The 22,072-nt window shown below is 42.6% G+C and overlaps 1 pseudogene; it reads right to left on the bottom strand.

The window, feature by feature from the left end:
• Positions 1 to 3,288: 3,288 nt before the first annotated feature.
• Positions 3,289 to 20,007, bottom strand: LOC119148970 (annotated as a pseudogene).
• Positions 20,008 to 22,072: the final 2,065 nt, after the last annotated feature.

Below are 22,072 nucleotides of genomic sequence, written 5' to 3'. Positions count from 1 at the left end.
ACTACAAGAAGTAGCTGGAGTTAGTATCTTGCTGGTTGGAAGCAGGACACCATAAATAGTCTTACAGGCACAGTATGTTTCAGGCTGCAGTTGATCTTCCTTTGGGAGAAAATAGCTTGACTTCTGATACTGGAATGCAAATACACCAGCCTGCCTGGCTGGAATCACTTTTTGTATGATGCTTTGTAACCTGGTCTTTCCCTCTCTCTGGGGCCAGTGGGATCTCTCTTCTTGCTGAGCTCGTGAGACTGACATAAGTGCATACTGTAACATCTGTGCAGAGCTGTGAAATCTGGGGCACAGGAAATTACTCAAAAAAGGAAAAAATCCTGTATTTAGATTTTTAATCTGCGTTCACTGCGTTGAAGATATGACTAGAAATTTGGAGTCTTCTGCTTTATTGCAGCACAGAACAGTTGACTCAAGATAAATGATTTTATCTTTTTAATCACTTAATACTCCCCTAGTTTTTCATCTATAAACTCTGTCAGTAACTATTCATCATCCATTCCTTGTCCTGGGTCACTTAAAGTACAGAGCCCTGCCTTATTCTGGCAGGATCTTGCTCATTTAAGCTGAGAGGCAGTTCTTAAAACTGATAGGCCATGTTGCTCTTGCATTTGAAATTGTTAAAGTGCATGGTACAGGACCACTAGTATAAACATCTGCAAAACTACATATTTTTTTAATCCAAATTCTTCAGAAAAAAAAAAGTCAAGCTGAATATACAATCTAGCTCTTCTGAACTAAATAAGCCTGATTATAAGCAGCAATCAGCTGGCTTGTAAGAACAGCTGAACTGAATCAGGCTAAATAATCACCTACAGCAATATCTTGTCTTAAACAGTGGCCAAAAGGAGTTGTTGAAGATGAGTAAATTGAGCACTGCAGTGGTGTGTAATTTAAATAATCTGACAACAGTTTAGGGTATTTCATGTTTCATGGCCATCGGTTAACTCCTTTTCAGTTACCTTGTGAATGTAACATTCCAGGAGAATGGCTTTTCACACCCACGCATCTTGTGAAGAATTGCTGTCTCTGACTTGTTTTGGGCTTGTCTGCTGCTAGATTCATTTGATGCCACTGTTTTTACAGCGGAGGAGATAGCAACTGGTCTATTTCCAGTCACACTTTCTAAGCTGTTCCAGGTTTGGTAAACTTCTGGCATAGCTCTCTGCCCTAGTGTCAGGTCAGGCAAAGTTTTAGTCTACTTAACTACCATCTGTATAACTTATTCCTAGGCCATTGATTGTCCTTGTCAGTCTTCTATAAATCTTTAAGATAGAGGAAGGCAAGGACCAGAACTTCATTTGCAGGATTGAATGGGTCTCTATATTACTGTTTCTGTTGTTTCTCATCCTGTTTTCTTTCAAATGATATTGAGCTCAATATGAGAGAGCTTGGAACAATAACAGATGGAAAACCTAAGCAGCAATGATCAGCAGTTTTGAATTTTACCTATTGTTCATCACCTATGTTACCCTGTTTTCCCTCTAAAAAACACTTTTAGTTTTCACCCAGCCCCTTTGGAACTTTTAATGAAGGCTTGACTATACCAGAACAGATGAACTGCACAATAAAAGCATGGGACAACATGTGATACAAAGGCAAAATGCTAAGCTAAGGTGTTTTCCATTTACTGGGCTCAGTCCAGTGGTGTACAGATGATCTCTCTGCTGACTAGGAAAGATGTATCTGTGGGTTTGGTCTAGGAGCAGTGTTACATGGCTGATGAAAACTGGAAATTTGGGGATAATATAAATCTCTTAGCGTAGTTCCAAAAGAAGGATGACTATTATGCTGCTGAGGAAGTAGGTACACAGGAACAGAAGCTGCTAGTCCTTCAAGAAACTTACTCCACTCCCTCGAGCCGGTCGTGGTGACTTGAGCCTCTTTATGCTGCACCTGACACTGGGAGAATAGTTATGTTCTTTTCCTGAAGGATTTTGTCTGTAGTGTGGCATGTTCTCCTGGCTTAAAGAGATGGCCTTGATGTCAGGTCTATGAAGCGCTACACTTGTGGCCTCTTGTACATCTGCTCCTCCAGCTGGACATTGGTCCAGCTGGGGATTAGTAGCTAACAAATGCTCATGGGTTGCTGAGAAGTATGTGGAGACAGACTGTGTCTTGAGGCTACCTAGGCAGCAACATGCAGTTGGATTAGTTACAACCACAGAAAGAAGGGAGTGGGTTAAATGGCTGTCAGTGTACACTTGCTTGTGAACACGGGGTTCAGGTAAATCTGAAGGTGGAGACTAGAGAGTTACCAGCACTTGTCAGTGTGTGTGGCAGTACATGTTGCTGCAGGTCCCTGCACTGACCAAACAAATGAAACTCTTTAGAAGGCAGTTGTATCTTTTCCCTTCCTCTTTGCTGCTGCAGTGATCTGACCAAGAAAACGCTGGCTCGGAATTTATAATAGCGGTAAAACAAGCCCAAGCCTCTGCCCTAGCCCTGCATGGCAATTTTTATTTTCTTAACAAGTTGTAGGTCTGTGTAAAGCAGAGTGTGAACTCCCAAAACACAGGAGAGGCTGGAAGATTTTGGAATCCTTGGAACTGAATACAAGGGAGACCGTGCTTTGTAGTTTCATCTCTACAGATAGTAGATGCAATTAGAGAGTGCCCTTGTGGCATATGTGTTGAGGTGGGTGAACTGGTGAAGCTAGGAAGTGTGCACCATGAGCAGCTTACAGCAAGCAGTCTTACTGCTGTCATGGGCTGCTGTGATTGCTGTGAAGTAATGGTCTGCTAGAAAGGCACGTTGTCTCAGTCATATGGCTGCAGCTTTGCTGCAAAATAGAAGGTACTTTATTTCTCAGTAAATGACATCACCCAATTTTTTTTCTCCTTTTACCTTTGCAAAAGTCTCTGCAGCTGAAAAAGATCTATTGTCTCTAAAACAAATGCACAATCTCTGGCTTCTAACTTGTTTTGAATTTTTTACTATTATATGGCTACTGTGATCATCTAGTCTGACTTCCTGCCAACCACAATCTATAAACATCCTGTAAATAACTTGAAGTCTGATAGTTGTGATTAAATTGGAATGTTGTTAGAAAATTCCTATGAAGTAGAGAATATGTCAAGATTGGCTCTGTGCCACAGCCTTAGGTGGGTATTGCTCCTGCTGCTGTGGATTGACAACCTGACCACAGTCTGAATGCCTGGAAGCAGAGCACCTTCCACATAGCTCACTTTCTAGCTGAGGCTGTGATAATACCCTGTAACTGACCTTTTCAATTTAGCATGTCTGGGGGGGGGAGAAACTATCTATTACAGGCACCTTCCTGTCCATACCACTGCACTGTAACTGTTAATTGGTGATGTGCTTTTCAGACCTCTTTCTTTAGAAGAGTTGCTGTAGGAGATCTAATTGGATGGAAATTGCTTTGCCATTTCTGGGGCACTTGTTATTCAAATATCTTGCAAAAGTCTAAAGTAGCTCAAAGATATGTCATCATTTCCTTTATCAACTACAAAGAAAATCAGTTGGAAAAGGATATCCATCAAGTGTATATCCTAGTCCTGAACCTTAATTACACAATTGTCCTTCCTCTCTGCAGGCGGTGCTGATCCACATTGTTCTTCTACTGGACTGGAAGAACCTAAAGTGATTGTGGGAGCTTTGAGTCGCATGTTAGAGTTCAAGAGCGAGAAGTCTTGATTAACATGTGCCTTGTTAAAACTCCAGCAGATGCATCGGCTGCAGTAGCACTGACTTTTTTTTTTTTTTTTTTTACTAGAGAAAACATCTAGTGACACCTTTTGAGTCAAAACACAGACAGTATCTAGGGAGCAGTATGAGAGAGTGAAAATCCACTGTTGGCTTCTACAATGCTGCCCAGCTTTTCTGCTTGTTAAACAAGACAGTTGCCAAACAAAATAATTCATCCATGTCTCCTTTATCAGACTTTGGATTTGTTGGGAGAGAGATTCACAGTCTTCACCACAGCCATTCTACTGATAAAGGCAGTATTTATGTATTCTTGTAGATACAAACCAAACATACAAATCTACTAGTTTATTAGTTTTTAGCAGTTCATAAATAGGAAACCTCATTAAGAAAATAGCTCCTCAAACATAGTTCAGCAGTGTCCTCTAAAGAGCTTTCATTCTGTTACGCTGGAATTACTGATCTAAGAATCTCAAGCAGCATGTTGTCTTATCTCATAAAGATCTGATGTTAAATGGGTTGTCTTGCATTAACAGCTAAAAGATAGCGTATGTTTTGACCTTTTGTCCAAAAATACAATCACTAAGAGTCTCAATTTCTCTAAAATTTATCAGGATTTATGATAAAAGACTGCTTTTCACAAATCCCAAATATTCAGGTTTATTAAACTTCAACTATCATTACTGAATGGTAAGAGAATATATATTTGGCTACAACTGAGAATTTTGCTAAAAAAGCAGAGCAAAGGTACCAATAAACAACTGAATCAACTGCAGTTGATATAAGGGATGCAAACGCATGCATGCTCCAAGATTACTCTTCAGAATGCCTGTAAGCTACCTTTGTCCTGTCGTGTAACACGTATTCCGCTTACATTGTGATTCAATACATGTGAAGTATTACAAACTTGAAATGGTGATATATGGTCCTGATTCCTGGAGGATCTGAAGATGATGCCTAAACAGTCTTCTAAAAAAGGATAGTCCTTGTGATTTTTTGCATCTAGAAAAAGGCAGTATGATTAAAAAGCTTTAAGGGTATAGTCTTAAGGCTAAGAAGAAAAACCTTTTTTTTCCCCCCGACAAAAGTTCTGCAGAACTGAAACTGTGACCAAAAATAAAAACATTAACATGAGTCTGCTTAGTTTACACAGGGAAGTGGAAGTTCATGCTCTTCACATATAAATTATCTTTTAAGAACAAGGTCGCTGGTATGTTTTGCTTAGCTGAAGTTGTCAAACTTCCCTGTGATAGTGAACCACTCCTTGTGAACTGCTAAGTCTGCTATTAGATAAGGGAGTAACTTGGGAAAACAGAGTAAATTGCGGATCTTGGTAAGTGTATCTAACCGTTCTGTTATCTGACACTGCCTTAATAATGTTGACAAATACATAGGCACAGCTTTTCACTTCAAAAAAACTTAAAACTCTCGTTCTTAAAATGGAGTTTGTTTACACTGACTGTCTCTCATATAAAGTAGCCAAAAAAAAAAAAACCCAACAGAAAGAAAAAAATTGCCACTTACTTATTTTGGAGTTTCTAGCTGATTTTGATTTTCAAACAGCAGTTTGGTATGTATACATTACAAGATGTCTTAACACACAATGTACCTGCAAAAATCCTAGTGCTGCCAACCTGTACAAGGCAGGCAATGCCCTTATAAACCCTAGTCCTGGATTCCAGCAGATATGAATGTGACTGGGTATTGGCTAAGGTTCCCTCTCGATTGAAGTGAGGCTAGCAAATACTGTCTGTTAAGAGGATATGCAATGATAATCCAATCTTGCTAAAACAGGAAGGAGGAAGAGGTACTTACTCGCTTACCACTTCTTGAAAGCAAGGAAGGTTTCCATCTTTTTAGACAATTCAAACACCTGAGTAAAGATCCCAAACAGCCGAGTGAGTTCAGTTTTCAAGAAGACATTTAAGTTCATTTGCAGAAAGAATATCAAAAACAGAAGTGGAAAAGCATTGTAGAAGCACTAGGAAGCATGCAATAGATGCACGTTTGTGGTGAACAGTCAGTAAATGTCATAAGGTTACAGGGCTGGTGGGCTCTAATTGCATCATATTTCTATCACAAGGTGGAAAAGTTACTCCCTCTTATTTGATGTGTTCTAATGAAGGAGGCTTGGCTCCTTACTTTCAAAGTAAATTTTTGCATTCATAAAGAAGTAACCTACATGGTATCTGGCAGACAAAAGGTTTTGCCAGTTCTAAGTATGAAGGTATTACTTTGTTCCACTGGCAGAGTGGATTTTTCTGTGTAAAGTTTAACGCCATCGGTAATTTTGTAAGGTACACTTCTACCTTAAAATTTTCATAAATATGGTGTGGAGTGATGGATTTGGGAATTATACTCACATTTCTTTGCATCGGGAGCTGGATAAGCACCTGCAGGAACAGATAGGGAGTTACAGCTGAGAAGTTCTGCCTGTGTTCTGAAAGCTGAAAACTGTATGTGCCTGCATGGTTACATGGAGCAGTTCCACTGGTAATCACAGATGGCTTACATAGGAAAAGCAATATAGGAAACTCTTCCTAATTGTTACATGAGCTCATTTAATGATTATTTGTCTCTGAAGTTGAGATGACAGCATGGGAGTACATTGAACAAGAGCGCAGGATTGACCAGGGATGCTGTGTGTAGAAGTGGCTAGTGTACCAATTAAAGCCCAAAGCCATTGGTAATCTCCTGTCCGTCATTAAAACTAGTGTTAAGACATAATATTTTTTAAAGCATTACAATGCATATGAGACACAGCTAGAACTCAGCTTTCCACAATACCTCGGTGAATTGTTACTTTAGCACAAGTGGGAAAAATATGTGTCACCAGGGAAAATACTGCGACCAGTATTAACTTGAGTTGGGGTTTTGCTGTACTGGAGTGTAATTTCCTTGATTTGGGAATTATCAGAACAGGAAATATCCTCAGGCTTGGACCTGTGCAAATAAAAAGCAGGCTTCAGCAGTTAAATGGCCCACTATATTCTCGTTCAAGCACTGTAGTGTATGAATATTATTTAAATTATAAGAAAGCATCAACTTGCACACTTTAATTCACCATCTTCCTATTGCTCGAATCCCTGCCTTCGTTCTTAATTGTTTTATCAGAGGTTGGCACATGAGAAGAGGTCTGTAGTTTCTGGTATAACAGTAACTATAACATGTTTCAGTCCAGCCTGGGATCAGGCCAGGAATTTCTTTGCTCCAGATCCTGAAAATTTCATCTTCAGAATGGGCAGCTGTCATGTCCTTCACAAGCACAGCTGCTCTGGTAAACACCCTGTTCCAGGTCAGGGAAAGCCATGAAGACTGGAGTAAAAGGAACATTTCTTCAAGTCATCGGTCTAAAACCCTAATCCGTTTGTCTCAGCAGGGCTGCAAGGTTGCTATTCGCATAAGCATATACAGCTTTGTTTTTGGTTATTTTTTTTAGTTCAGAAGTTCTCTTGCATATTTAAGAAGCTTGCCCAAGCTCAGTTAAGAATTACCTTCACTACTTTCACCAACCAGTTGTTCCTTTTCCTCCTAAATATGAAACTCCAGTAACAGCATGGGTATGAATTAGTGGACTGAATATCACAATAAGCGTGAGAGAGGTTTCTGTGCATGTGTCATTTTTAATGAATTAGTAAATATTTTTCTAATCACATCAGTTTTACTCTGTGAAGGTTTATCCACATTCTAAGACTGGTTTACTGTATTGGCTCCAGTCTACATCTAAGAAAGAAGTCTCACAAAGTGTTCTTATCGTGGCCAGCTGGGTGCTCCAAGGGGACAATGTGCAGTGACAGAGATCCCTTTGGACTGGCAAAACTTAATCAAAACTTAGGCTCTTCCTGAGGAAGATAGGAGTGGCTCTCAATCTAAAAAAAAAAAAAAAAAAAAAAGAAAAAAAGAAAAAAAAGGTTTCTTCAAAAGCAAAAGATACTTCAAGTTTTAGCATCACTGTGGTGACCTATCAAGCCCCACAGCAGCTTTGAAAATGTGGTTCTTTTTGCAGCTGTGGGTTTTTTAAGAGGATCAGCTAGCGTTTGAGATCCTTTCCCCTTCTTCCCAACCCTGCCTCCAGCAAGACCCAATCTTCAAACATTAGTTTCTCTTGCCAGAGGCAGGCAGCTCTCACAGTCCTCTTTTCACTGGGCTCCAAGGGCCGATTGTGCACATCCAGCTGAAGCACCCAGCTCCCTTGCCACCCAGCCCTACCTGTTCACCCCAGCAGTGCAGCCTGGCTCTGGTCCTGTCTGTTCTTTTTCCTTTAGGGTTGTAGGAGCGGGGAAGGGTAAGCCCCACTGCGTTCTGCATGGCAGAGCTCAGCTCTCAGCTTACACGAACTCAGTGCTGCAGTCAAAAGAAAGGTGAAGGTTGCACTTCCAAGCCAGGAGGGCTGCAGGCTTGTGTGACTGCAGCTTCCTGCACAAGGAAGGGCACAGTGTCCCCTGCATCTTTCGTCACTTTACAATTTAGCTAAATACAGGTTTATTCCCACACAGATATGAAAAAGCACTGCCTTAACTTATAAAGTATTTTACTGCCAGAGGTGTTCTATCAAATGCAACACCACAGACAGGTGTGATGTCAGTACTGATGAGTTTTGAGAACAGTTTCCCTGATTATTTGCAGGCTTGCGTCTTAAGCCTGGTTTGCTCAGGAGCTGATCTATCTGATTGTGGTTAAAGCTGGAGACTCCAACAGCCTTCATTTCTGCATCCACCAGCTCTTCCATAGCCTAGAAACACTACAGAATCAGACTTGCTATTCAATTGAGATCTTTTATTTTTTTTCATATGGAAAAAATGCCTGCACTAAGACTTGACTGGTAAAAATCATCATGGCTGGGATCCTCTTTTGATTTGGCGTTAGTACAGTACAGTGAACCATGGGACCCTGGTCAAAGACTCAGGCTCTCACACCATGTATCATCATACAAATAAATAATGGCATTATTCAGATTAACAATTACAACGCTATTATTATTTCAGTAGAATACAGCTATTTTGAAATATTGTCCCCAGGTAGACCTTCTGCTCATAAATAAAAGGGGTGTTTAGGATAATTCCTCAGCTAACAAAATAATTATCCCATAATAAAAAGCTTTACATTTGGAACAGAGCAGCTCCACAAGGCGCTGTTCTGGGAGGGCTAGAGCAGGATACCCGATCATCAACACCAATTAATTTCCCCAGTGAGATCTCCCATTTAGCAGTGGCAGTACAGTATAAGCAGTGCTGTGCTGTTCTTCCCCCCCTCCTCCCATTTTCTTTCCCACTAGCGAACAATAAAACAGCTAGAAAGCCCTGATTAAATTGGCACCTCCAGCAGAATAGAAACAGGACAAAATAATCTACTACCAGCCTCAAGAGCGGAAGATACACCTCTTCCAAAGCAGAAATAATTTTTTTATGTTGCTATAATAACCAGCAGCCTGAAATGTCCACTTTTTTTTTTTTTTTTTCAAATGAGCAACAAAAATGTGCCTTATTCTTCATCTAACAGAAGGAAAAAAAGCATCAGCAAATTCTTCTGACTCTCGTGAGTCTCATGTCTTCTTTTGACCTGGCCATGCCGCGCACAGGGTGGGCATGGAGGGGAAAGGGAGCCCACACCATCAGCCACGGAGAAACGGGAACCTGAGCCCAAGTCGTGCCTCCCACGCAGCCTGTGCTCATGCCTGTTTGTGTTGCACACATGGAGTTAGCAAAGGACATTGGACAAGTTCCAGTACTTTCGGGGGGGTGTGGGGGGGTGGAATTTGGATGCTCTGGGTACACTGGCACAGACATGTTGGCTTTCCTGTGGTCTGGACAGCTCAGGTGCAACCAGGGATGAGCGTGGCTACAGCTAAAGCCCGGGGAGTGGTGTGGGGACTGAAGTGACAGCATGTGTCACCTCAAGCCACTGCAGGGTACACACACACTCAAAGATTTCCTCTTGCCATGCCTACCCAGCCAGTTTAGTAAGCAGTAGGCATAAAAATACCTCAATCTTGGCAAAGTAACAGAAGAAGGAGCCTGAGGGCACAGAGAAATCAGCCATCTGGAATACTTCACATCGGACATTCTCTCAGAATTATTCCCAAAGTGGAAACCTGAAGCTTCTCATGTTGTTATTTCCAACTAGCAAGAATTTTTCAGCTTCTCAATGAATGTACTTTCCACGTACCCAGAAAATCTGTACCACTGGGAATGATGGTGCCATTTCCATCTGCAGGAAATAGCTCCTCTCCCGCCTACCATCACAAAAGAAAAGCAAGTTTCAGGTAGGGCAAATCGTGAGTAAAGAAATTACTTAGAAATTCTACGAGTGAGTGGAGCTAAAGACACACTGGATATTCTGGCTTATGTTTGTGTTGCGGAGAGAGGTGGCCAAAACCCGTGATCTGTACGAACAGAGTAATCTTCAAGAAAATCTGCCTCTTGAGAATCCGTCCTGCAGGCAGAGGAAGGGCAGAGGCTTTTATGTGCTTCAGTCAGGCTGAGGGAAGGCCAGGGATGTGATACGATGGGAAAACGAGAATTTATTTAACCTTGGGGCAGAGAGAGAAGAGAAAAATAGGAACTAAGTAATTCACAACTGTTTGACCCTGGATAAGTAAATGACAGCCACGTCCCAGGCTTTAAGAGGAATGTTGTCTGGATGGTAACTTGATCTTTGACATGGACGTGCTGTGCAGGGTAAAATAAGGTGGCTTTTGTACTACAAGACATAGCTTAAGCAGCCATAACTTTACCTTTCCTCCTGGGCACTCCCTGCAGAGGTTTGTCATTACATCCTGATGAGGTTTAACAACACTCCTCATTAGGGAGGACTAAGGGCATGTCTAGTCCCAAAGGAAAAAGCGGCAGAGCTCTGTCAGATGGCTCCCAGGAACTGAAGTCTCAGTACCTTGAATCCCATGGGCCAGTGCATGAGGTAGAGATCCAGATAATCCAGCTGGAGGGCAGCAAGTGTTTTCTGGTACACCTCCTTCACCAGTGATCTCTCGTGGAAGGTGGACCACAGCTGCAGGGGTAACGCAGTGCCTGGGAGCTGCTCTCCTAGCCTCAGAGCTGCTGAGCATCCCTGGCAGGGGGACACATGGCACAGACACAGAGGCAGCTCACAGTATGGCACATCTTCCCATCCTGAGGAAGTGCCACTTTTGTGCACCTTATTTTATTTGCGGTACTATCAGTTAAGTAAAATGAGAATGAGATCATCTAAAATTCCAACGACGCGTGTAACAATTCAATAAAACTAAGAAAAAAAGCAAAACTGGTGAAAATCGACCCGCCAGCTTCCAGCAGATAGAAGTTACTTTATTTTTCCTACCATTGTTGTTGGGGGGAAAAAACAAAACAAAACATAACATACAGGAGTTGACAGGCTGAGGCCAGCTGCGCAGCAGGAGTGACCAGGAATACAATAGCCCTGCTTCCTATCTCAGAGGCAACTGAGAGCACTGCCTCAGTTCCTGTCTCCGTGGCTGACAATGGATATGGACTATAAAAAAATCCTTCTCAAATCAAGCCTTCCCCCTCCCCCCAAGTGTTGATCTCTTCCTTCCCTCCATCCACAACACTCTTTGCCCTGGCGGAGAGGAGTTAACTCCCAGACCAGCTTCATCCCCTGGCACTTTTCACATAGGGACCTTTTCTCCTGAGAGCTGGCATCATGTGAGACAAGTTATCCAGGGACATACCTTACAATAAAGAGGTTTTCTCGCCTTACAACCCCCTCTTCAATTTTTTCTCATGGTGCATCCCTGATCCCTCGCTCATCCTGGCACAGGTAGGCACAATCGAAGTGGCAGTACCCAGCACTGATGGCAAATGTCACTGTCTCTTGCTGTTACTGGGGGAGACGGAAAAAAGAAGAGAAGTTAGCAATTTAGTAAACAGCAGAAAAAGCAGTTTGCAGTTCTCCACATGTGGAGATTTTAAGCCCCCAAATAATGAGGTGTTCCAGTTTGGATTTTGCTTTCACTATTTTTCTGGAATAAAATAGCCATGGGAATCAGTCACTGTTGAGTTGCCAGAGCTGATCTGCCCTTTTCTAAGGACTGAACATTCACATTCAGACACCAGACTATCTTGAAATAAGTTCTAATCTGCCCAGAAATTAAAAGCAGTTTTAGTGTGAGATGCTGGCGACATGAGGAAAGAATCACCTCTGGAAAGCTTGCTGGCCCTGCAGCGAACAGGCTGGCTCCTGTTGGCGTGTGGAGGTGCGGGGATGACAAAACACTACAGACAGTGCCACCTCCTGGGTAAAATACACAGCCTGGTATTGAAAAGCAAAGTAAATCACTTCAGATTCTTGGCTTGGAGACACTGAAGAGTTGTTTGATGACTGGATACCGATCCTGGAAAATGGCACTTCAAACAGAAACATGATTCAAAACTGTGACCATTTCCTACATATAACTTCATTACCTCCCCACCCATCATCTTTTTTTTTTTTAATGATTTCACTTCTTCAAGTATTTCAAATACAAGGGTGCTTGGTTGGTTCACCTAAACTAAAAAACCCCACCCAAACGTAGAAACTGCAGTGTTTTTTTCCACAAGGCTACACACAACCAAATAGCTTGTTTAAAGTTGTACAGGTTTTCCTTTTTGCAGCTCCTTTCTCTATCCCAGCCCTTCCTACGTATGATCGCTGCGGCTCCCAGGGTGGCATGGGAAAACAAGCCACTGGTGACACTGGCCAGATGCGAGGTGTATGGAGTACCTCACCCCTGGGTGCTGCCGCAGCACGGGAAATCTGTTGCGCAGGAGCAATCGGCATTGTTTCCGAGTGGAGAAGGAGTTGGTGAAGAGCAAAGGTGACAATATACCCTGTAATTACACAAAACTCTGTAATGCGAGATGTTTATCAGAAAAAATAATCCATTGCTTCGTTTGACATGGTGCTCACTAAACAGGACGTCAGGTCAGAGTGACTGGGTAAAGGAGAGGCCCCTTTGACACACCAAACCACAGGGCATTGCAGCTGAAGTTGCTGTGGGAACCTTGAAATCAAATAGCTTTGATGAAGTAATCACAGTGGATTTGGGCCACGTTTTCATTGCATTAACACAAGAGACTTTTGTGGTGGCAGGGATGATGTGTCCAAAATTTTCCTTCTGTTTAGTCCTAACCAGTTCCTGTTAGCAAATTGACAGGTTCCCTTCAGAGAGCTCATCCATCACCGCGTCGGTGCCTTAAGAGGTCCCATGCAAGGCACGCTTTGTTTTTTTAAAGCTTACTTTAGTTGCTTTAGGCTTCTTAGTGTCTTTTGTCATCAGACCAATCAAGAATGAAAGGGTTAAATAAACTCAGCCCCATTTGTGCATCAGTTTTCTCAAGATGAGTAGCAGCTGACCCAAAACTATAGCAAGAATTATTTAACATGCTTTTACCCTGACTGTACAGTGTTTCATAGAGTTGGAAGCTTGCAATTCAACGCATTTAGTTTCCAGTCTCAAATCCAGAGACAATCCACTTTTTTTTCTTATTTCTATTTCTTAAGCAGCCCACTTTCTTAAATTTCTCAAATTTCTTAAAATTTTCAGCTCATTTCCTGAGTCCTTTTACATTTGCAATTCAGTATATCTTCAGATCTCTCTTACCAAAAGTCTATTACGTAATATTTGCAGGTAAAGAACTACCCAAACTATTTTCCTGCAAAGTGCTGCGTACTCATCTGCTGCCATACAAGTAAGTTATCCTCAGTCTCTAAGGAGTTAATGTAAATTCCCATTTTCAAAACACTCAATGCCACTTAAGTTCCTATATCTACATGCACTTGTCAAAGATTACACCTACATGATATGCTGGGACGTTAATACCCAGTGCCAAAAGCAAAACCAACGAAAAACAAGCCAGGCAGAGATTTTCACTTTTGTAGTATGCAATTCTTTCCATAGCTAAGAAAAATCTTCTTCTACCAGCTCACTACATGCACTCTTAAAAAATTCCCTGAAGGACAGGGATGCACTACCTGAAATACTTCAAAAGGCAAGAAACACCGCACAGAGGATTTGCTGCATTTTCCTGACCTGAAGAGAAAGCTGCTGAAAAAGCAACTCGGTGACTCAGCAATTTCCTGGTGTCACCTGCCTGATCAGAGGCATGGGGATGAGGAGAGGTCCCCGGCTCCAGCAGGTACCTGCCAGATCCCCAGTCCCAGGATGAGCATCCTGGCACAGGTGAGCAGCTCCACAGTAGGTGGCTGTGACGGTCCCCTCCCAGCTGCTGTGGGGCAAGGAGAGGCTACAGCCCCTTGCAAAACTTTTTATATAGGCTTCACCCCTCCCTCCCACCTGCGAACAAGGGAAATATGGGCAGAAGTGCAACAATAAGCAAGAGAAGGCAGGGATTTGCCTGTATGTCACCCCTCAAAGAATTGGAAAACTGATTGTGGGCCCCTCACATGAGTTTGAGTGAGCTCACCATGCCAGTTACACATATTGTATTAACCAAGGTTGCAGCATTTGTATACCTCCCAGTGGCAGAGGAATGAAGCTGGGTTAATTAGCATTGATAATATACAGCTGTGGGCTGGCTTCAGGGGCAGCGGGTTGGCCGATGTGGATAAGGCGCAGCTGTGGCTGGATCTGTTAAGTGGTTGAGAGCCGATGAAAGGAGAGCAGCTGAGGAAGAAGCAGAGAGAAGAGAGAGAGTGTGGCCTGGGTGAGGAGAGACTAGCAGAAGGCAGCAGAGGGACTGGCATGAAGAGTATTTTGGTATGTGATGGTAAAAGACGTTGTTGCAGCTGATAGTTTTGATAGTGCCATGACACCTAGTCTGCTTTTCTGCAAGAAAATTGGTATTTGAGGAGTTTGCACGTGCCCCATGAACCCTTTCTTGTCTCACTGTCTGCTCCTAAACACATCACCAGAAGCAGCCACAAAGCTATTTGCCTCAGGAGGAAGCAGCAATCTGTCCACAGGAAGGACTATTGCTAAAAAATTCCCAATACTGCTTCACCCCCACAGCACTGGGCACCCATATTAGAGAGATATATATATATATATATATATATCTCCTCTGCTGCCCCCATTACAGCCTGCAGCTTGTCCTCGTGAGCCATGGGGTGGCAGCGTGTGTTTCACTTCCCTGAATGCCTATGCATGGCAACACCGCAGCTGCCTGGTGCTTGTGGCCAAGCTTATCATCAAAATCCCTGCGCCACAGCGCTTCTGGTTGACCTCAAGCTCCTCTGTGGCTTTTGGTCTCCACCCCTGCACAATGAGTGTTCACTCAATTCATATACCGCTGTATTGTAATCTTTTTTTCTCAGTTGTCCATCACTCCCACCTTGGTCACTCTGCAACTCCACAGTCCTTCCTTGCCATACAAAAGTAATTTCTAGTATCAGAAAATACATTTTACAAACTTTTCAGCCTCAGCATAGGGATGTACCAGCCCAGTGAGGACGTGAATTAACATTTCATTGAAGATGTGTTTCAATCTTGATTAGGGTTTCTTCATCTGCTCAAAGAACTTCATACCTATGGAGAATATTTCACTTTGACATTAAGCTTCCAAGATTGAATGATGGCTTATCTATAGTATAATTTACTGTATTACACAATATTTTAAATGGCAAAGTAACCTAAAATGAATATCCCATCTTCCATTTATTTATAATCCCCCTGAGTTTCTCGGGATTAATATTAGCATCCCTAGGACATGATAATGATAGTATCTTGTCAAAGGTCAAACCATCTGATTGTACAACACATTTAAAATATTCTGATCCAATTTTGTTGGTATATTTAAAATAGGCAGACAGTGGATTATATCTCCATTCAAATGTTAAGGACAAATTTTGGAAGCATTTTGATGTCAAGATTTGTCAAGAGCTACAGGGACAACACAGTCCTTTTAAGCGTTCCCCTCTGCTTGAGAGAAGAGCTAAGGAAGAAATAAAGCTTTATCTTTTCAACAGCCACCATGTTAGCTCTGCGTGACTTCAAAATCAAAACTAATTAATCTACAAAACTGATGATCACTAATGGCGCACTATGGTACAAGTGTGTTTCCTGGAGCAGCTACCACAGCATTTTCTGTACTTGGGCACTTTTCAGAAGCCAAAAGGCTTTGAGTGTCTTGTCCCTCGATTGTTGGGGCTCTTGCTGTATTGAATGATTATACTGAACTCTGAAGCAAGTGGAAAAATACTGAAGAAATAAGACGAGGTTACGGCCAGAACAGTGGGATGAAGAAAAAGGAGCAAATTGCAGATGTTTGCTCAAAAGCAAGGCCAGCGGGACGTGATAAGAGGAGCTGGGAAACCGCAGAAAGGAGCCTACGTGCCAGAGAAAGCAGAAACAGAAATCTTCCCAGTAAACAATTGTTAACCAATCATATTATTATACGCTTGTAAAATAGCCAACCACATTATTGCACGCTTATAGAATGCCTTATAAAAGTCTACCTGGTTTGTACAATAAACGGATCAGATCTTGAACTCTGTGAGTATTTGAATCTGACTCCCGCTCGCCCGAAATGCCCGCAGCATCTGGTGACCCCCGACGTGATCCGATGAGGGTCGACAGGATCGGTTAAAAGTCAGGAAGATTCATTAAGGATCGTGTTACAAGCTGCGGAGCCGGCGAGGATCCTGCTGCCAGCGGAGAGAGAGCTGGGCGCCCGAAGAAAGGCGGAACGTGCACGGCTGACCGGTGAGTCAGGGAATTTAAGCAGGATGGGAATCACTGCATCAGTGGTGGAAAAAGCAATCGTAGACAATTTGATGAAACTGGCAGAAAAAACTGAAACGCCAGTCTCACGGCAGGCAGTAGTTGATCTGCTATGTTGGAGTCGCCGCCGTGGTTACCTTGCTTCTACGCAAGATATATATAATAATGAAACATGGAAGAAAGTAGGAGAGGACTTATGGGAATCTGTGCAAGTTGGGACTAAGGGGGTAAAGACTTTGGCTCGCACGTATCGAGCTGTACGGGGTATGGTCGCGCAATTACCACCCTGGTGTCCTGAAAAGGAACAAGCGGCGAGCGGCGGCGTGCGGCCCGGCAGGCCCCGTCCCGGCCGCGGTTTCTCTCCAAGGCGGCACCCCCCCTCCACCCCCCCCCCGCTCCGATCGGCGCCATGGCAGTGCAAGCGGCCAAGCGAGCTAACATCTGGCTGCCCCCAGAGGTCAATCGGATCCTTTATATTCGGAACCTGCCGTATAAAATCACAGCGGAGGAAATGTATGATTTATTTGGGAAATACGGACCTATTCGACAAATCAGAGTTGGAAACTCTCCTGAAACAAGAGGAACAGCTTAAGCTTCTCAAGGAAAAATACGGACTTGATTACAAACCCCTCCCCCCCCCCCAAAAAAAAAAAAAAAAAAAAAAAAAAAAAAGAAAAAAAAAAGAAAGAAAAAAAGAGAAAAAAAAAAAAAAAGAAAAAAGAAAAAAAAAGAAAGAAAAAAGAAAAAAGAAAAAAGAAAAAAGAAAAAAAAAGAAAGAAAAAAAGAAAGAAAAAAAAAGAAAGAAAAAGAAAAAAGAAAAAAAAAGAAAAAAGAAAAAAAAAAGAAAGAAAAAAAAGGGAAAAAAAAAGAAAAAAGAAAGAAAAAAAAGAAAAAAAAGAAAAAAGAAAAAAAAGAAAGAAAAAAAAGAAAAAAAAAGAAAGAAAAAAGAGAAAAAAAAAAGGAAAAAAAAAAAGATAAAAAAAAAAAAAGTGCTTCAGATGTCACCTACAAGAAATGCGTTTCTGCTTTGAACTAGCTTTTGAGCCTTTGGGAGTAAACTATACGGCTATAAATCAATCATATTGGGGTTGGTTAGATAAGAAGTATAATGACACGAATTTTGGCTTTAGTGATAACTGTACCTGGTGGAATACTACACTTGTTAAAAATATGTATTTTTTGCAACAGTTGATTTACCGTTTAAATGTATCAATTTATTTACCTCAACAAGAATTGAGGGTGGTTGAGGGATTTATTGAAACAAGGTCTGTCTATATTGTTGTTTGTTATTCTTTTGTTACTTTTAGTGCCTTGCCTTTTACAATGTTTTCAGAGCTGTGTGGAACGCAGTATTAATGCTGTATTTAAAAAGAAAGGGGGAGGTGTTGGGGCTCTTGCTGTATTGAATGATTATACTGAACTCTGAAGCAAGTGGAAAAATACTGAAGAAATAAGACGAGGTTACGGCCAGAACAGTGGGATGAAGAAAAAGGAGCAAATTGCAGATGTTTGCTCAAAAGCAAGGCCAGCGGGACGTGATAAGAGGAGCTGGGAAACCGCAGAAAGGAGCCTACGTGCCAGAGAAAGCAGAAACAGAAATCTTCCCAGTAAACAATTGTTAACCAATCATATTATTATACGCTTGTAAAATAGCCAACCACATTATTGCACGCTTATAGAATGCCTTATAAAAGTCTACCTGGTTTGTACAATAAACGGATCAGATCTTGAACTCTGTGAGTATTTGAATCTGACTCCCGCTCGCCCGAAATGCCCGCAGCACTCGATGCTGTGTTCCTGTTACTTTATGGCCTTTTTCTTTTTCATGCTGTCTTAACGTTAGATTATTTTACAGTTCACAACCCAAAAACTTCTTCTGCATAAACTGAAAAAACCAACCAGTTGTACAAGGCTTAGTAGGAATAGCAGCCTACTCTGGAAAATCCCAGCCCTCTCATTTTTAGGCAGAGTGGGTTTGACGCCATCCTGGAGGCTCCTGTGTCCTGCCACAAGGAGCTGGCAGGCTATCTAGTTTTGGAGCCCTGCCCACAATTTTGCAAACACTCATTTTAAAGATATGAGCGGTAAGCATTTATTTTTATCCAGCCATTAGTGACCTTTTCCCTCCCTGTCATTTTTTTGCCTGTTACAGGCAAAACCAACCCCAGGGTAACCCCACATTTCAACAGGCAGCGCCTCAGATGCCCAGTGACCCAGGGCAGGTCACTTGGTTCAGGCACTTGTTACCGCACGCAGATCCTGCACACAGAATATACACAACCTGAAGCATGAACCTGTTGTTCTGAAGTTAGCACAGATAAAAGTCAGCAAAGCCTGAGAGGCTGCAAGGCTGAGCACGAGCACCCTTGGCTCTCCCAGCTCAGACACCCAAAGAGCCCCAGCAGGCATCCATCAGGTGGCCAAAGGTCCACCCTGCTGCACCCTACAACAGGTCCACAGTGGCACCAAACTCTTGTCCTCCAGTACCAGGTTTCCCTTAGGATTTTGTACCTTTTCACATCGGGTAGTTTTCCTCTTGCATCCTTGAGGCATTGCTTGCACCCATCTCAGCCAGACCCTTCCCACACGGCTCCGCACTACAGACCTCTGCGCCCCCCGTCCTGCAGCCTGGCCTTTTCCCCAGCAGTCAGAGCCAGAGCTGGCCCTGGATCGTGGCACCCCAGCCCCACGTCCAGGGGTTTTAACGGAGGTGTGCAGATCGCTGCAGCTTTGGGACAAGCCAAAGGAGAACCCTTTTATTGCCAAGATCAAAAAGATGGAGCCTCTTCTGCCTGAATTCTGCGGTGAAAGAAAGGTTTAACAAGCAGTTGTACTGCTCAGTGCTGCTATGTGGAGATTTGATGCACTTACGTGTTTTTTCTCCTTATCTATGGGAAAAATGAGCTACATTGAGGAAAGATAGATGATGACTATGGCTCTCTGGATCATCCACCTGATGTCCTGGTGTTGCGTTAAAAGAGATGGAGTAATTTGGCAGAAAATAAACCCCCTTGCTTTCTAACTCTCCTCACCGGAACGGGAGGTTAGGTGTGGCTAGGTTTAAATTCTGAGTGGTATCCAATTTGCCACTACCAGTCCAGTCACGTTTAATATGTAAATTAAACTACCACGATTCTGGATACACTAATAGCGGTCTGCACCTTCAGTCTGGTCATGCTCATGAACTAGCACAGCCGCGCTCTGGGGTTCAGCCACGTTCAGTGAGAAACTGATGACTGGCTACTTAAAGAGTACAGTTTTATTTGTGCAACAAATATATAGGTTTTTTGGATTATCGTGATAGTGCCTGCAAGAAAGCACAGGAAAATATGACGCTATTAAGTATAAAATGCATGAAAAGATTATAAATAATACAGCCTGGCTATAAATGTTAGGGAGTAACTCTCTAGAGAGATTTCTAAGATTCCCAAGAAAAGCGCTTAGTCTAAATCTCACCCAAGGCGTCCCAAGGGGGGAGAAGCAAGGCTCAGCCCACCGGCCAATCCCGGTAGTCAGAGGCAGTCTGAGATGGAGTTTCCCTTGACTTGCTCACGGTGATATCTCCTCCCAAAAATTCCCCATTTCCCTGGCTGTTTTTATATCCTTTCTACCTTCAAGGTGGAGTTTGAGTGACTGTAGTCATACATACCTTTTATCATGATTGGTGTAAATTTTTCCCGCTTCACGTTTAAAGGTATAGTTTACAAGAAATTGAGGACTCAGACTCAAAGAGGAGTGGTCACACCTCGGAGCTGGGTAGCCTTCAGGACGGAGGTGTGTTTTGGTATTAAAATGACACTAAAATGAGCAAAGTTCACAAAAGGGTAGCACTTTGGCAAGGTCTCGAAAAACTTTTGGCTCAGGGGACCATATGGGCTGCTTACCAGTTCTGGAGGACTATTTCTTCCCAGTTATCACGGAGCACGGCCACGGAGTCTCCACTCCTCTCCACTCTCTATGTATGTTGCAGGGAGTTGCTGTGTTAGTGGATTCCTCGCATGTCTGCTGCAGCTGTGTCCCATCCTCAGAGCTCTTAGATTTGAGACTTTTCCTTAATGGATGAACAATGCTAAGTTTTTCATATAAAACTTAGTAATTTTACTAATAATTCCACACCTGGTCACAGGGACTGCTGAGGTACCTGTACAGCTGGTCTGCAACCAAGGATGGGAAGAAATTCACTCCAGTTCATTGCAGAAACTAATGTAGATTAACAATGTGTTGGCTTTCTAGTCAGCTGTCATGTCTCCTGTCCTTCGGTGACATGTAGCTGCCTCCCTAATGAGAGGGACTCTTCTCATTCCTCGGCCTCCACTCTGCCTATGCCCCCCATAACAGGAACATTATCCCATTCCCTGCTCTGGCAATCCCTGCACAGCAAAGCACATTTTCATACTGAATCAAACTGTATCCCACCAGCTGCAGAAATTTCAGTCATTAGCCTATTTAGGAAAACAGTCATTAGCTCAGAGTATTTCTTAAGCCTGTGCAAAGGTCTTCATTCGATTTGCCTGTATTTTTAAGCCCTTGGTCAGTTTTTGCAGCACTGATGACTTCTTTAAATTAGGTAGATTTAGCTCCAAAGCATTTCTCTTAAATTTTTTTTACTTCACTTATGTCAGAAGTTTTTGTTATCTATGACGGTCTCTAAAGCGTTGGTGACTCCTGGGCACATTTCCACAGGCAGGTGCAAACAGCGCTGAGCCTGCTGACTTGAAGCTGATAAAATATAAGGTGGCCATGTGGGAAACAGCATGGAGACAGAGCTAAACAGCTCTCTTCTAAAAACTAATAGTTTCACAGAATACCTTCAAAAGATGTTTGAGGTTTGTTTGCACTTGATAGGAAGGTGCTGCTCTCCGCTCACAGCTTCAAGCCCAAGCCGTGTTACAGAAGAAAAACCAGCACGGACGTGACTGGCAATGCCAGTCCCAGCTTGGCATCACCAAAACATCCCTGGGACAAGCACGGGCCTCAGCCAGGGCAGGACTAGAAACTTGGCTTTAAGGACAGGAGACCAGTAAGGCAAAGCTGCCCAAAAGGCAGCACTGTAGGAAATGCCAGGGGCAAGTGAGAGGCCAGTAGTGGCTGGCTTCCAGGGGGCCAAACGCGGAAGCTCTTCCCAGGGGGCAGAAAAAGGCAGCAACTGCCAGTGAGAGGATCTGTTCAGCACAGGTTTAACCTATTGCAAGATGCCTTTGAGGACTTAAAACTACCACCACTCCCCTGCAGGAAATACTACCATGGGATCTGCTGTTGGAATCTATGACACACAACAGTTATTGTGATCCACAAAATTATCAGTAAAGCCATTACTACTAAAATCAGTAGTAACACGAAGTCCTAATGTGATTTACACCTGTCATTGTAGTTTAGAGTAACTACAGTTTTATAAACCCACATTTTAAAATCTGTATTAGAATAGGTCCTTTTCAAACTTAAGTCTCATGTGCAGCGCTTTTGTGTAAATAGCAATGATAACTAGTTGGTAAGTGACTCTTGTAAATTGAAATGATACTGGAAAGAAAGGATCAAAAATTATTTCTCCTTTATTTTCATGTAAAATTTTTGGATTTACAACATATTCAACTTTTAGAGATTATACATGCATGTGATATTTATTATTACATATATTTATTTCTTCCATTTTTCTGTGTTTCTTGAAGGTAGGGAATATTTGAATCTGAGGAGGGGTCTGTCAGATATGAAGCAGAGCACATGTAT

The sequence above is a fragment of the Falco rusticolus genome, chromosome 5 (assembly GCF_015220075.1).
Source record: "Falco rusticolus isolate bFalRus1 chromosome 5, bFalRus1.pri, whole genome shotgun sequence".
NCBI classification, from domain to species: domain Eukaryota; kingdom Metazoa; phylum Chordata; class Aves; order Falconiformes; family Falconidae; genus Falco; species Falco rusticolus.
This window is presented reverse-complemented; position numbering and strand designations above follow the sequence as displayed.